The 15,351-nt window shown below is 38.8% G+C and overlaps 1 protein-coding gene across 4 annotated transcripts in view; it reads right to left on the bottom strand.

The window, feature by feature from the left end:
* Positions 1–15,351, bottom strand: part of STARD13 (StAR related lipid transfer domain containing 13) — a 285,632-nt gene that overhangs the window by 187,363 nt on the left and 82,918 nt on the right. The window lies entirely within an intron of this gene.

The raw sequence follows: 15,351 nt of genomic DNA, 5'->3' as shown, positions 1-15,351 counted from the left end.
GAAATTAATTTAATGTGCAAGAAACTTCAGACTACATTTTAAAGAATTATATTTCTAATGATAAAACATAGCAAAACAATGGTTGCATGGTGAGACTGTGGGATCTCTGTCATCAGAGGTCTTCAAGAGGAAAGCATACAGACATCTCTTAAAAGTGACACAGATCTGCCTGATCCTGTGCTGTGGCCAAAGAAATGAAATATAGTTTACAGGAATTCTTTAAAGCCTTTTTTTTCATCTCTTGCTCTATTAACCTTCAAATAACCAGTTTATAACTCATAATACAAGGTATTCTTTATGGTTTGATCAGTACAATGAGATCAAATTTTACTTCTGTAACCTCACTTAAAATAATGTTTCATGAGTCCAAATACTGTGCTGTGCTTTTTCAAGTGTCTCTTACTGATTAAAATAAGAGTCAGTTAGAAAGTTGAGACCTGAAGTGGATCATTACTCTTCAGGTCTTGTTTTACAACTACTTCACACACTGACAATAGCAGATGCGGTACAGAAGTTTTTCTTGCAAAAAGGTAAACAGTGAAGATATAGTCCCTGCAGCTGTGACAGGATGGGATAAGTAAGGAAAAGACTGTTATCTGGGATCGGTTTTGTCCCAAAGTGTAAAATGAAAAAGCTCTCCAGCAAAATGTATCACTATCATATTAACTGTTGCTGACTGAGAACTATTATCCTTCCTACAAATTAAGCCAAAAACATAAACAATCATATTTTAATTTGAAAATATATTTTAAAAAGCCCAAAGACTACCTGGTTCCCAGTATGTCATTATTATGAATAAATGTTATTAAATAACTATGACTACACTTAAAACAGAAATTTGATATTTCTTATTTCTTCAAATGTGGCTTTACATTAAAGTTCTGTGGGCACTGTAATATTTTCAAGAAATGAAGTTTCCTGGACAGTTGGAAGTGATTAACCTTTTTGATACTTTCAGATTTTAGTGGGGTTGAGGAACTACAAAAAGCAAATACCAAAGGACTCCGATTTGGAAAACACTATTCCCATTCATGTCACCAAACTCACTACAGATACTTGAAAAGCAATGATTAAAAATAGCAAGACTAGATGTATGTGTGTCAAGCTGCAAGTGTTCCCAGAGGGTAATCACACAGATGTCCAAGCTCACACAACGGAAATTACAAGGCAGGGTGCCTGCCGCTAAAGAGACATTTTTCCTTCACACAGAAAATGGTAGACAGTCTTCAGAAAAATGCTGAGGCCTTGTTCACACAGTTTAAATGTTTCAGTCCCTGAGGGTCCTTATTCTATCAAGAACTGTGAGATAAATAAAGACAGAGAATCTGAAAAGAAATAATTCTTCCAAATAAACCAGAACAGCATTATTGGAAATTTAAATACAAACAAATTGCAGCTGAGGTCAGGATGCTGCTTTTAGTTCCCATGCCAAATCTTCCAAAATCAACATTGTGGTTTGGCTGTATGTTATCAATAACTGCTTGCCATGCATTCATCTGACATGACTCACTGACACTCAGCTTCCTTCCTGCACTTCCTTTGGCTCTCAAACATAGCTCTGTATTCAAACTTAATTAGTACTGATGTCACACACCGGCCTCTCACAGCAGCACCGAGTGGAGCCCGGCACTCACACAGGCAGGAGCTGACAAGTAGGTATGGCCATGCACACTGGTGATGTGCCTGGCTTTAAGAGCCTGCCAGGGATACAGAAAGAGCATGAAATTACTGAAATCTGAATTTTAAAATTAATATTAATGCTGGGTAAATGTAAGTGTCTGAATGAATCTTTCTGCCTTGTGTGCAAACACATGAATGCTGCTGAGGAGCCAGGACATATGGCTCAGGCAGCTCAACATTTACACTGCTAATCTGTACGTTAATAGTCTTTATCTCTTAAACTTTCTTACTTTAATCATGAGCACATGACACATTTTTTGCATATTTAAGAACTTCAGATTATGACCCAAATAGAAGTTTTTGAGAAACCAGTAGATATCCAGGAAATTTTGTTATGACACCAGGCAATACAGGATGCACTGTCTCTGCCAGTCTGTGAGTTTCATTATTTTGGCAGGCAGGCAGTACTAGGCTGCAGCTGAATTAAAAAAAAAATAAAGATACAAATAGCAAGTTACTGCTGAAGATGTCAATGCAAAGCAGTTGCTTTCAGGGAAAAGGAAGGCTACACTTTCTGAATATTGACTTCCAAGCTACTTTGTTGAATGTATGTTCTTATTTGGAGCAACTCTTTATTACAGACATGTTTGCCACAGAAGTATGGCAAACATTAACTATAATATAAAAACAAAGGAAAAAGACGCTCCACAATTTCTGTTTCCGGAGACAGCTTTGAACTGGCTTTGCTACTGCTAAATGTTTTATACCAAAAGCTTTTTAGGTTCATAATTCTTCACAAACACTAAGTAAAAATAGACGTCTGCCCTTGAATCTTAAGCCAACATAAAATATTTACAAGGATGGCATGACAACCAGCGTGCTTCAGTTTCTCTAAGAAGTTGGAATTCCCCTGATAAGTGGAGGCTCTGTGAAGTGTTATCACACTATTTATATCAAGTGTTATAAATGAAATTCTTATGCTGAGGTGCATGTATCCAAAGAAAAAACAACCTACTTAAACAATATTTTTGCTCTTGATTTTCATATAAATTAGCTTTTTCATCTGCCAGCAAGTAATTTCTGATTATTCTGCAATTATTTCTAATTTCTCTGAAGCAGTACATTAACTAAACAGAAATAAATTATTTTTCACTGTGAATAAACTGACTCCATATCTATGATATCATTTGTAGTAGAGTTAAAATGTGAAAGACTCCTTAGTTTTCTGAGGGATGAGGTGGACCTGAGTGGTGACTCATGACCACATCACAGATGAAGTACAGAGATCAGATCCATACAGATCCTTATGAAGCAATGTTGGATGTCTGTCTGATATATCAAAATCACATGACAGCATGGTGCAGAGACACCCCAGTGGCTCAGGGTGATGTTACACCAGGTAACATCAACCTTACTCTGAGTCCTGGATCTGTCAACAAAGCTGGGAATGGAGAAGTAAGGATGCAGAATGTTTGAGGACAGTCATGGAACAAGAGAAATTCTAAAGAAGACATATGCAAGCTCAGAAAGAGATTTTAGTGAAGAGATGAAACAAGACACAATACATTATCAATATACTCTAGTGAAGAAACAATTACCTAAAAGTTGGGAACATATGGTCTAGGTGCTTGCAATGCTGCTGAACTTTTCCCTGGACATGGTGCTCTGAGGCCTTGAAGAAATTCCTGTAGAAGGGCTCCTGCAAAGCTCCATTGGAACAAATATATCCCCAGACCTGCAGGACTAGAACTAAAGCCTTCATTTGCAGTGTCTTCTTACACAATGTTGACAACACTGTTCTCAAATATTCAAGTCTGCTTTTGCATTATGTGCAAAGAAATTTTAAGTTACAAGTACGTCTTAAATTATTGGTCCCAACACTGAGCCTATAATGTAGCAATGATTTGCAAAACACTTGCAGAGAACCTTCAGAGGAGCAGTTAATGATAAGATGTAGTAAAGCATCAATATACTCGCTCAAAAGCCATGAATCAAACAGAACAAATAAGCTACCAACTCTAATGAATGTCTTCTTAGGAGGTAAAAAAACTAAAACAAAAAAGACAATCTTCAACAATAAAAGCCATTATGCCTGAAAATCCCTGGTCTATCTTTTGTCTTCTAATATGCAAAGTTCAACAAGAATTCCTTGGATAAGGTAAGGCTAAACAGAGAAAATAGATGCCTTCACCTTCACAGAGTTGCTGCATTCTTCAAAGCTCTTGCAATTTGCCAAAGTCTTCTGGAGCTCATTGTGCTGAAGGACATTCAGGGACTGAACTGCTTCCAGTAAGCCACTGTTCCTTATGCTTTACCTGTGCATCCCCCAAAAGCCCAATGCCCACTGCCTGGCTATATCCATCCCCAAAACTGATATTTTGATCTACTGTATGTTTTCTGAGGAGTAGGTTTTGATCTTCACAATATGAGATTCAGGGCATTAGTTTTCAATATAAAAAGCAGCATAACAGCACATTGGCAAAATGTCAGGTAAATACATAGGCTCATTCCCACACTGAGCAGCATTATCATCAGGAGAAGTCTGGAGGGAGGAAACACTGAGAAAGGAAACTCAGAACCAGAAGTCATTACGGTCATAACTCATACACAAGACAAAGAAAAGTATTTTCTTTAAAAATTATTTAAAATGAGATATGCCTGAACACATAATTTCCCCAGGGATAGCTGTGTCTCTGGCAAGCACTTAAAACATCCATGCACCTGGGATAAAGTTTTTTGAAGACAAAATGCTACCATATTAATTACCATGAGAAGGAGAATTATTGATTTTCAAAAGTATATGATTTCTGAAAGTTCAAGCTAGTCAAGAAAATTGGAACTATATGCCAAATGTGATGGACACTCCTGAGCATCTGGCCTTGTCTCTTAGGATTCAATTAGAATTTAACAGGAGCACAGTTAGTGAGAAATAGTAACAATTTAATAACTTTGAGTCATTTGCTGCAGAAAAAACAAAACAAAACCAGCAGTTATCGAGCAAACAAAGCCCTAAATCCCAAACCATCTTTACTTTGGTTGCTTTTCCTCTCCTGGTATATGAACTATGCAACTCTGAAAAGTTTAAATAATTCAGGAATCAGAACTTGTCTTTCCTACCCTTAACTGCAACTCAGTCTTGTTCCACATCCTCTCAGAAGGAAGGCCCATATGGGGTCTTCTCCTCATATAGCTGCCCTCATAGCTCACTGGGAGCTTTAATGAAAGCAAATCTGGCAGATATGGGGCACACAGCATCCAACTTCATCATTCCTAGCAATCCACTGCCCTTATTTATATCCAGATGTGTCTATGGCTCATCCCCCGGTTTGTTTTTTTTTTACCATATTGTTACCTCTAAGGCTTCCAAAATTCCTACACAGGTTCCGTCTTTACTGGCTGTCACTCTAAAACTCAACCTTTTTCATACCTGAGGAGTTGTGCAAATTGTTTTTGCCAGTCCATCTTCCACATGTGCATCCTGCAGTGGATGCAGGAGCATGCTGCTGACGATATGGCAAATCTAATTGTATAATTATAGCCATCTTAGAGGGAAAGCCAAACTTTCATATGCCTAAGGGGAGTGGTTTAACAAATTTATATGCAGATGGAAGCATATCAAGAGCAAACAGCTAGTCATTCACAGAATAAATATTCCCATAATAAGTGCATAACAAGGAGCAATGGTAGAGCATGCAAAGCAGATGGCTGATCTGTGCAACTAAATGTGTGGGTCCCAGCAGCCTCATTTATAGTTACACTTTCCCTTTTTTAGACCCTAAAGAATGAAAATAACAAAACAAGCAATAAAAAACCCTCACTGATCCCTCTCCCCCACCCTCTTCCCCCCTCCAAAAAAAAACCAAATAAAAAAAACCCCACCAGCCAAAACCAAAGAGAAATAACAGGCCATTCCAGGAGATGACCTGCTGATCCAATGAATGAGAACTGCCAGACTATACACACTGGAAATCAGGATAACCTGGGAACTGCTGTGTTGAAATGCCAACAACTGTGTACCTGTCAGTCAGACTGGGGGAACTGTTATCCTCAAGACCCTCAGCCTGGTGCTGCAGCTGAATGAAGGATCTTAGCTGCCAGAAGACTAGGCTTTGCAAACACAACCTTTGCAGACAGAACAGGACATAAACTGAGAGGCTACTGGCTGTCAACCATGTTATTGGGATGCTGAGTCACTAAAAAGTGGAACTACACTGATTTTAATGGGACATCTATCACAGTACTCCAAATGCCTCCGATAGCAATGTTCAAGATGTACCTCATTGTATTTTAAGTTTAAAGAAGAAGAAAATAGTATTCCATATAATAGCATTTTGTATATTCTGGGTTAGGTAGGAAGAAGCAAAGCAAGTGTTGATGGGAGTATACAAGGGAGTGTGGCACATCAGGAAAGAAAATCTTGTGACTGATGGTGCAGGTCTGAAGATCAAAAGATCTGGTTGATCCTTCCAGTACTGTGAGAGACCTCATGGAGGATGCTGGGCAATCACTTCCATTCTGACCTTCTGCCTTCCAGCTGCAGAATGAAGATTTTGAAGACCACCAAGTGTCCTTAGGTCTGAAATCTTGAATACTGCAATTCACCTCTTGCCAGGTGGCTGCCTTTCTCCTGACAAAGCTAACAGGGGATGCGAATATTCCAGAATGAGATGAAATGTATTTTTACAGAAATGCCTGTCAGGAAATGCTGGGTATGAACTCAGTCATGTCTACAGAATGCTTTCAGGTCCCTACACTAAAATGCTAACCATCACTAATTTATAGTTGAAAAGGTCTCATTTCTGCTTATCTACAATGAAAAGAATACAATCATTCAAACCTACATTCAAGAGGTGGCACAAGGTGCACATTTCAGTGTTTTGCCCTCTTATTTCTTTCATGGTGATTTTTCAAAGCTATAGAAAATTTACAGCTAGGTTTGATGTAAAATTTGTTTTCAGCAAACCATCTCTTCAAATTACTGAGTATTTTAGTTGTGCCATATGGTACATAATTTTAGTTTCCCACATAATTTTTGTTTACCCTGCAATGAACTTGATGTCTTTAGAGCTGCAGAATGTCTGATACCAGTAATTCATTTAAGAGCTTGAGGGGACATTTTTAACATAAATTTTAATACCCTAGGGTATTACATGTCTTAAAGGAGAAAAAGAAACCTTCCACAGGTTTGTTTGATATAAAAATGTCTACCATGCACATGCACTTCCTATCAATGTGGTTTGATATCAAGATTGTCCCAGATGACTTTATTGTCAGGGGAATCTGGACCTGCTCTAGTCCTCAATGCAGGTTTTTAGTTTAGTCTTGGAATTCATCTCTATTGTTGAACCTCATGAACCTCTAACATGCAGAAAAAAAATTAATCTTTAACTTCAACCACTACGGGCTGTATCTCAAATGATCTGGGAATTATGAATATTTAATGGATATTAAAGGTATTTCTTAAGAAAGATCATATCATGTTTATACAGGCTGTGAACAAAGCAGAAGCACTTCCTCTGACAGCACTCCCCAAAAAGCTCACCCAAACTAGGGATGTACAGTCCTGGGACACTACCACTTCAGCCACTCTGAGAAAGGTTGAGTTACTTCTTTTGCAAGCACCTTTGTAAGACTCCCCACTAAAGATCAGTCTTGTCCAATAGGCAGTGACTGGGTGGGCAGCTTGGCCACAAACTTCCAACAGAGCTACAACAGATAAAAATTCACTGTGCCAATGTACTTTGTGTCAGTCAATAGAACCCACCATACCCTCATTTTCCACATCCTAAGAGAATGGCATTGCAGGAGGACAGTAAGTGTGTGACATGCGTGCCAGTGAAGGGGAATAGGTATGACAGCTTAGCCAGGGCTTTGAGGAGCAGAAAAATGTTTTCGTTTCCCCAAGAGGCACAAGCTGTTCTTGCTGATGGGATTTCAATCAGTTCACAGCAGCTGCAACTCCACATCACAGAGGCATACACAGCTAGATAGGCATCAAAATCAGTCTCTCAGTGTAAAAGAAAAGGCCACCCAGTAGAACGTAAGTATACTCAAGCTAGATGTCTTAAGTAGCCCTCTCAAAGAATCACACACAAAAAAATCACAGTGGCTAGCAGAAAAAGTCATTCTTTGTACATATGTCTTAATAAAAATATACCCTGAAGAGAGAAATGCCAATAAATTGACTCAGAGCTACCTACTACCCAGAACCCCTGAAGAGACTGTTACAAAGGGAGACTCCTCAATTAAGTAAATTCAACAATTGTGCAAGCCTCTGTCAGCAAAGAATCAGACAATCCTGACCCTGGGTTCAATTCCTTCTGTGATACAAGGACTCAAATGCAAGTCCTTGGTGAAACTTCAGATATACCTTCAGAAAACCACACTTAAAGAAAGCAGGCAAGAAATCCTTGCAGCTTTGGTACAGGTATAGCTTGGAGATTAAATTCACTATAACCATTTATTGCCAAAATTTCTTTTTCTTTTCTTTATATTGCCACAAGGTGTAGGGCTAGGGTGAACAAGACACCCAGATCAGATTCTCTGTTTAAAGAGTTCATTAAAAAGTAAGGGTACAAACATACCATGTTACACTTTGAGTTATGTTGTTTAAGCTCTCACTAAATCCACTCTGCAAACAGACTGACTGACTGGCTGAAAAGCCAGTGCAACACAGAACACAGTCTACAAGAATACAAGGATTCACATCTCAAAATGCTCCAACTGCATAGTCCAGGATCACCACTGTCTAGAAAGACATTAATGTATGACATCAAAGCACAGTTGTGTTAGGATTGCACTGCCTCAGCAAGGAGCAAGGAATAATTTACAGAGCCACAGCTATAGATAGACATCTCATTAGGCAGATTATCTGAGTTGAAATTTCAAGAACCTTCAGTAAACTATTTTTACACATGAATCAAGGACGACTCCATAAAAAAATCCAGCGATCAAAAGAGGTCAAGGCTTTGGATTTCACACTGCATCCTGAGCTGGTGTGTCAGCAGAGTGATGCTGTGCGCTGCTGGGAGCAGCTTCCTCCCCACGCTCATCCAGAGGGAAGAGTGCCACCTGCTGAGGTCCTGCCAGTCTTCCTGCATCAGTCCTCTAATCACCTCTGTCACTCTGTCCACATCCACCCTCCCCTGCCTGTGTGATATTCCAGATTGCTCCAGGGTACTGTGTGCCTTCCATCAACTGAGCTTCCTGCTGTGCTGAAGTTAGTGAAGGGAGTGAGGAGACATTCAGCCTAGGAACTTAAAAGAAAATAGGATTCCCTTTTCACCTGAATCAGGCTGCAAATCTTCTGGGAATCAATCTAACAGGAACTGTGTTTTGATGAACTTTGTATTTATCTGTACAGGGATCCTTTGTAGTGTAGGCACAACTATGGATCAGTTTCAGTCAATTTACACAAACAAAGCATATTTCATAGGATACTCTAGCAGTAAGGACAAACAGTATACAGGAATTAATATCATTAATGGAATTGTGACTTTTGCAACAATGACTGCAGAGAAGATGAAAGTGAACATGAAGGATAACATCCACTTCAGTGTCTGTGCAACTCACCAGTCCCACAGTCACTATAGAGAGCACAGATTCTGCTACAGCCTCAATTGCTAAAAGTTTCAGACAAACTTGTGAGACATGTAACTAGCTCTGAACATGCTCAAATTAATATTTAGTGTGCAGGTTGAGACACTAGATGGAACAAGGAGTCTGGAAACCAGGACCTACAAGAAAAAGCTAGATGAACCAGACTGACCTTTAGAGGGAAGGCAGAAGGCAAAGAACAAGAACATAACTTGTTCTGCATAATGACAATGAACACAACAAGATATTTTACACTATGAAACCACAGTAAAATTTTCTAATGATCAGTGGGGTACTGAAATGTAACATTTGAACAGGCTCTACAGTCTGACAGTGGGGGTCTTAAAAAAGATAATGGAAAAATTTACACCAGAGTGACACAGGTATAGGTGATTCTGATGTGGTGAAGGGCAATAGCCTAGAAATCCTCCTGAGGTCTCTCAGATTGTAGGATACTGCAATTCCTCTCTGAGGCTGTGCTAATTCTGTTTCAGTGCAGACTCCCAGTCCGAGATGTGAACTGCAATTTGTTAGCTCAAGTTTTAAGACATGAAAGTCCTTCTGGACATTTTCAGTCCAATTTGCAGCCTACTGGCTAACCCAAAATGTTTTCAAGCTTCAATTGAATGGTTCATCTGAAAATTTCTATTAGGACATTTTGCAATAAAGAAGCTTCTGCCACTTTTATTTCTGAGCACTTTGGTTTCGTATCAAATGATTAGTCATTGTAAATTTTAATTCAATGCATGCAATACCGATTTAAAGAAGGTCATCATTATGACACGTGGCTGCTTCAGATAACACGTGACCTTTCTCTTACAGTGGATTATCAGCAAGCCCCATCTAATGATACCAAAATCACTACTTTTATCACTCCGTGTTGAGTTCTGAGAATTTACAAAAGAAAGGCCCTATGAGTAGCAGCAAGATAGAGAACTTCACCAAATAATTTTTCTGAAGTTGTACTTCCCTTGTGTAAGTGCACATCCTTTGCACAAAGGGCTACATACATCCCAGGGCAAGGGGGTGGCAGCTGGGCAGAGCTGCCTCCTCCCAGTAGAAGCACAAGAAAAAGTTGTACCTTGAGAGGGATTATCTCTGTTAGAGAAACGGGATGCACAATTTGCTCCATTCATTTGCATAAAAAATGCTCTCCCTGTGCTTTGTACCAGCCTCTGTCTCTGGTGTGTTGTAGATGGAGGTTCCTTCTTCCTCAGCGTGGGAAACAGGCAAGAGCAGCCTACAGGCTCTCCAGAGTACAAAGAGCCAGAAGCTGGTATTATGAGAGACCTTTGCACCACTGCTTAAGTGGGACCAGGGGTCTGATTCTGCCCAAGCTCTGAAATGCCATAGAAGCACTTTGTCAGCACAGGCACGACACATTTTTAATTACACATCTCTGGTAATATTTGAATCCCTTTGCTTTGCTCTTGCTGTGAACAACAATTGTATAAGTCAAAGGCTTTTTCTGTCTCAATCATGCACCATCTGATCAACATGTGAAATAGGGGGGAAAACCCTGCCTGAATAAAAATCACAAAAGTACTAAAACAGAGGCCAAGATGAAGAAAATGAGTAACAGCTACTCTAAAAGAGGTATTATGATAAAACAATAACATAGGACATACTCACTCCTATTTTTTTTCTTTTTTTTTTTTTTTAATGCTGTTGTAACAAATATATCACAGGGCCAGAAAAAAGAAAATGCAAACTCCTGGCCAGACAGGCAGGCAGATAAGGTATGATTGTACATACTTCCCTGAAGAAAACTGTGCTCAACCAATCCAACAAGCAAAAATACAAGAGACAGCTTCATAGGGTTGAACCCAGCACGTTCCTGCCATTCTCATCCACGTGAGCTGGCGTACTCTATCATCTGTTCCTTCCTCTGGGTGCTATAAAGCACAGTAGAAAATTGTACTGTCACTCTGTTATATAAACTGTGTGTTGCATCTAAAAGCATGAGCCCAGTGGATGGTATAAAACATGCAAAGAAAAGAAAAGAGAGGGGAATTGTTTCCCTTTTGCACTTCACTGAGTACAAAGTTAACTGCATGGAAGTGAGGTTCTCTCTCCTTACATTTGCATAGGCTCAGTATAATTTACTGGTATGGTTCCAAATCACCTCTTGTTACACATATGTAGAGAGTCTTATTTTCACGGCTTGAATCTCATCTCTACGGACAAAGAATCAGGACATTACAGTTTGTCTTGAAAAGCAATGCATTTCTGAGGCTTTGTGCTAACAGTGAAATGTAAGCAAATTTAGTGTTTATTATTAGCAAGACTGCACTACTATGAAATTAAATTGTGTTCCTGCAAACACTGTTATCAGAAATACAACCCTAAAATTGTATTTGTTATCTGCAAAATAATTCAGTCAGAACATCAGAAAACTAATATAACAACAAATTTCATTCTAGAATGCTTCAATTTACATATGATTAATATATCTATAAAAGACAAGTAGCACACGCAGGATTAATTTGGGATGTATATACTAATTAATCAATGCCATAACCTGCAACTTTTGTTTTGTCACTACAGCTGGACCTAGATGGCAAATCTCACTATGTGAGCTTGGGACAGTTATAATAAGAAAGGGATTGGGCTGGCTCAGAAAAGTGCTCCATCAATAAATTTTGCTGGCAGTCTCTGCTCATGGGGTTTTGGCAAAATCATCACCAAGTCCAGCTGCTCTGTTGCTGCTGCCATCCCTGCTAGACCTGCTGGCTGTTCATGCAGAGGTGGGTGACCTCTATTTCCTGACTGCTGCTGTGGTTCCTCTCTTGTTCAAAGCTTTTCTTGAAATATAAACAAATATTATCAGTTTGAACTACACAAATAGCTATGTAATGCTGAGCAATAAAAATAACCAGTTCTAGACTCCTTTCAATACAGATTTGGACTTCATATACCTTTTGAACTACATTAAATGATCTTCACTCCAAAATCAGTTGGAAACTTCAATTTTTCTTTATACTATATACAAAAAAGTGCATATAAATTATCTTGTCTACACTTATCTGAGAATAATGAAATGTTTAAAAAATATTTTTCAATGGCATTTTAAGAATAAGACAGCTCTTTCTTTTCCTACATAGATAACTCAATGAGTTTTCAAAATAAAATACACAAAGCATGTCCCTAGCCTCCAGGTAATCCTTATGAAAACTAAATTAAAATAATGAATTTGATGCAAAATACTATGTTAAAAAAATACCATTAATGTAATTTTAAATTAAATAAATTTTTTCATAGACATGTGCTGAACCCCTGCTTCCCCAGGCTGAACACTGCCTGCAAATGGGAAGTAGAGAATAAATATTTTGTTTTCTTTTGCTTTATTAAACTGCCTTTATCTTGACCAACAAGCTGGTTTTTTTTCATCTAATTTCCCCATTGAAGGAGCTGACTGTTGGGAGGAGGGAGTAAAGACAAAAAGGAAAAGAAGGGGCTATGCTGGGTTTCTTACATTTGTGACCAGTCCTTGTTAGGCCACAGTTTGGCCAGAGTGCTGTCAAGTGCACTGGAAACAAAGCAGATGAGAAAGCCTGGAGTACTACAGATACTGGAATATACAGCTCTCAAGAAGAAAGGTAGGCATCTGCCCTCCGCTCCCTATTTTTAATTTTCATTAGAGTTAGGTACAAGCTCTTCCCGGGCAATGAATTCTTTTATTACCAAAAAACTACTTAGTCTTAAAGAAGGGAAGATTCTGTCTTCCAAGAACACTTGACGATCTCAGAAATTACTCAAAGTCTAGAGTGCTCCTGGGAAAGAAGGGTATCTCAATATTCTCATTGTGCAGGCAGAGCAGGGGAAGAACAGGAAGGCAGCCATCCTGTTCAGAGGCATAAAAATTCCCCATATTGGGGTAGATGTAGAAGTGGAGTGAGTGACCTTACCTGACTACTTCAGCATGATTCTGTCCCAGTGAGATACTGGTGAGATTAAATACCAAACACAAGAAGAAAGGTAATGCAAAGACAAGGTTTCAAGCTACCTGCATCTGTACTGGAGAGCTATTTTTCTGATTCTAATTAATAGCAACATTAAGGATAAAGAAGAAAGCAATTCGCATGACTAAAGGACACAGTTTGAAATTTGTTTTTCCAAGAATGGGAGCAATTTGAGTTAGCACTCTTTATGAGGAAGGATGGTCTGGTAAGCAAAATCAGAAACAGTATATAAATTCTGCTCTTGACCATGTTGAAACCAATCAGCTGGTTTTGACACTTAGAGAAAGTCAGTGAAAACCTGATTTCTGCAAAAATTTCTGTACTTCTTCTGCATGAGCAATGCTACTTTTACAAGTGCTTTTAGTGGAAGTATAGAAAAAAATCTTCATCTCCAACACAGCCAAGTAATTGTGTCTTCAAACACACTACCTCTTTGAGGAAATGAAGCATTAAATGGCATGTCTTCATCATTCAGGTCCAGGCGTCTTCATCTTCTTGCACTTTGTGGGTCATACAAAGTAGCCCAACCAGTATGGGCATAAGAATTCTTTTCCCAGAGATTTCACAACTCTTCATGGGGCTTTACTATCAACTTATGGCGGGCAAGGTCAGAGTAAAGCATGATCTGCCTAATCTTCACCTTGGGAAACACACTCTACTAGATAATGGATGTAACTGTTGCTATAAATTCTACCACGAACTGATAAATTTATGACTGTATCCAGAAGTGACAGTGTGTGAAACTTTTTTTTTTTTGGAGTGAGGTTTAGGCACTTCTAATCTCGGATGTAAAATTAAGACTGCTTGCATATTTAGTGGAGAAATGAAGGATCAGCTCAAGGCTTGTAAATAGCTTAAGATCCTCAAAATTCCGAAGAGTGCTAGTAAAAGTAAAAACTGTTATGAGTTGCCACATGATAACTTTATCTGCCTTGGATGTTGGCAGCTATCTGATAAAAGGCTTGTCACATATGCTCACTAATGGAATAATCTCTGATCCCCGGTAGTCCAGGGACAGCAATATTGAACAATTAATGCCTGAGAAACATTATTCTGATTTTGCTTCAGTTGTTTTTATTTTTAATTTCTCTGCCTCAAACATGGTCAGAGGGTCAGACATGCATTACACTTACTACAGAGAGATAATAGCCACATACTGTTATATATAAGATAAGGCACAGATTACTACCCTATTAGTTTTGTATTTCTAAACAATGTTAGGAGACATCAGACATCCCTGGAACCTCTGACCTACACTTTGAAACTCTATAGCATCAACTAGCACTTCTGAGGGAAAAAAAAAAAATCTTAAAAGCATCATAAACACTTAAGTCATGTAGGTTACAAGGCAGTTTTTTCCTCATTTTCTGAATCAAGTGGCTTAGCACAGATAAAATAGTTCACAAACAGTTTAAACTGATAGAAGCTGACAGAAGCAGTTTGCCTTGCCTCATCTCCAGCCACTCTGACCCTCTCTTGCACCAGCCTACGTAATCTAGTCTGAACAGTAAATCAGACTGAGGATCCAGGCTAAAATAAGCCCCAAAACTGTAAAGGAATTAATTTTAGCCCTATTGATTGAACATGTTCAAGTAATTTGTCAAATTAAAGCATAAGAAATCAAAACTGCACTCCTCAACTCTACTTAAAAAGAAAACAAAAATGCAGACTTACAGCAGATAAAGGAAAAAGCCCTTTTAACCAATACATGAAGTTTTGTTTTCTTGCTCATTCACAGATTGCATGTGCATAATGTAGTGCACAGCATACTGTGTTACCTGCAAGAGCTAGAGAGTGTTTACTGATGGGTTTTTCATACCACCATTAGACTTCTAAGTTAGACTATCAAAGTTTTCTCTGCTAAGAGCACAAAGAAGCAGGCACTGCCCATCAAATGCCAGATTGTAATTGACTATGCCCTGGGAGGGATTTAGTTAATCCAACTCTAAGCACTGATGCCTTGGGCAGTCACTTCTTCAAATACTTGACCAAGCAACATCAGCACTTGGGGGCACAAATCACATCAATAAGGGACTTCCATTCAGGCAACTACTTCAAGGCAAGGTGTATGTTGCTGTAGATGTACTTTTTCCTCTCCTTTAATGGAAGCTCTATAATGTAGACATGGATTTACAAATGCCAGTAATTGTCAGGGGAAACTTTGCTGCTTGTC

This window comes from Parus major, chromosome 1 (assembly GCF_001522545.3).
Source record: "Parus major isolate Abel chromosome 1, Parus_major1.1, whole genome shotgun sequence".
In the NCBI taxonomy this organism is placed as follows: Eukaryota; Metazoa; Chordata; class Aves; order Passeriformes; family Paridae; genus Parus; species Parus major.
Note: the sequence above shows the minus strand (reverse complement) of the source record. Positions and strands in the feature narration are given on the sequence as shown.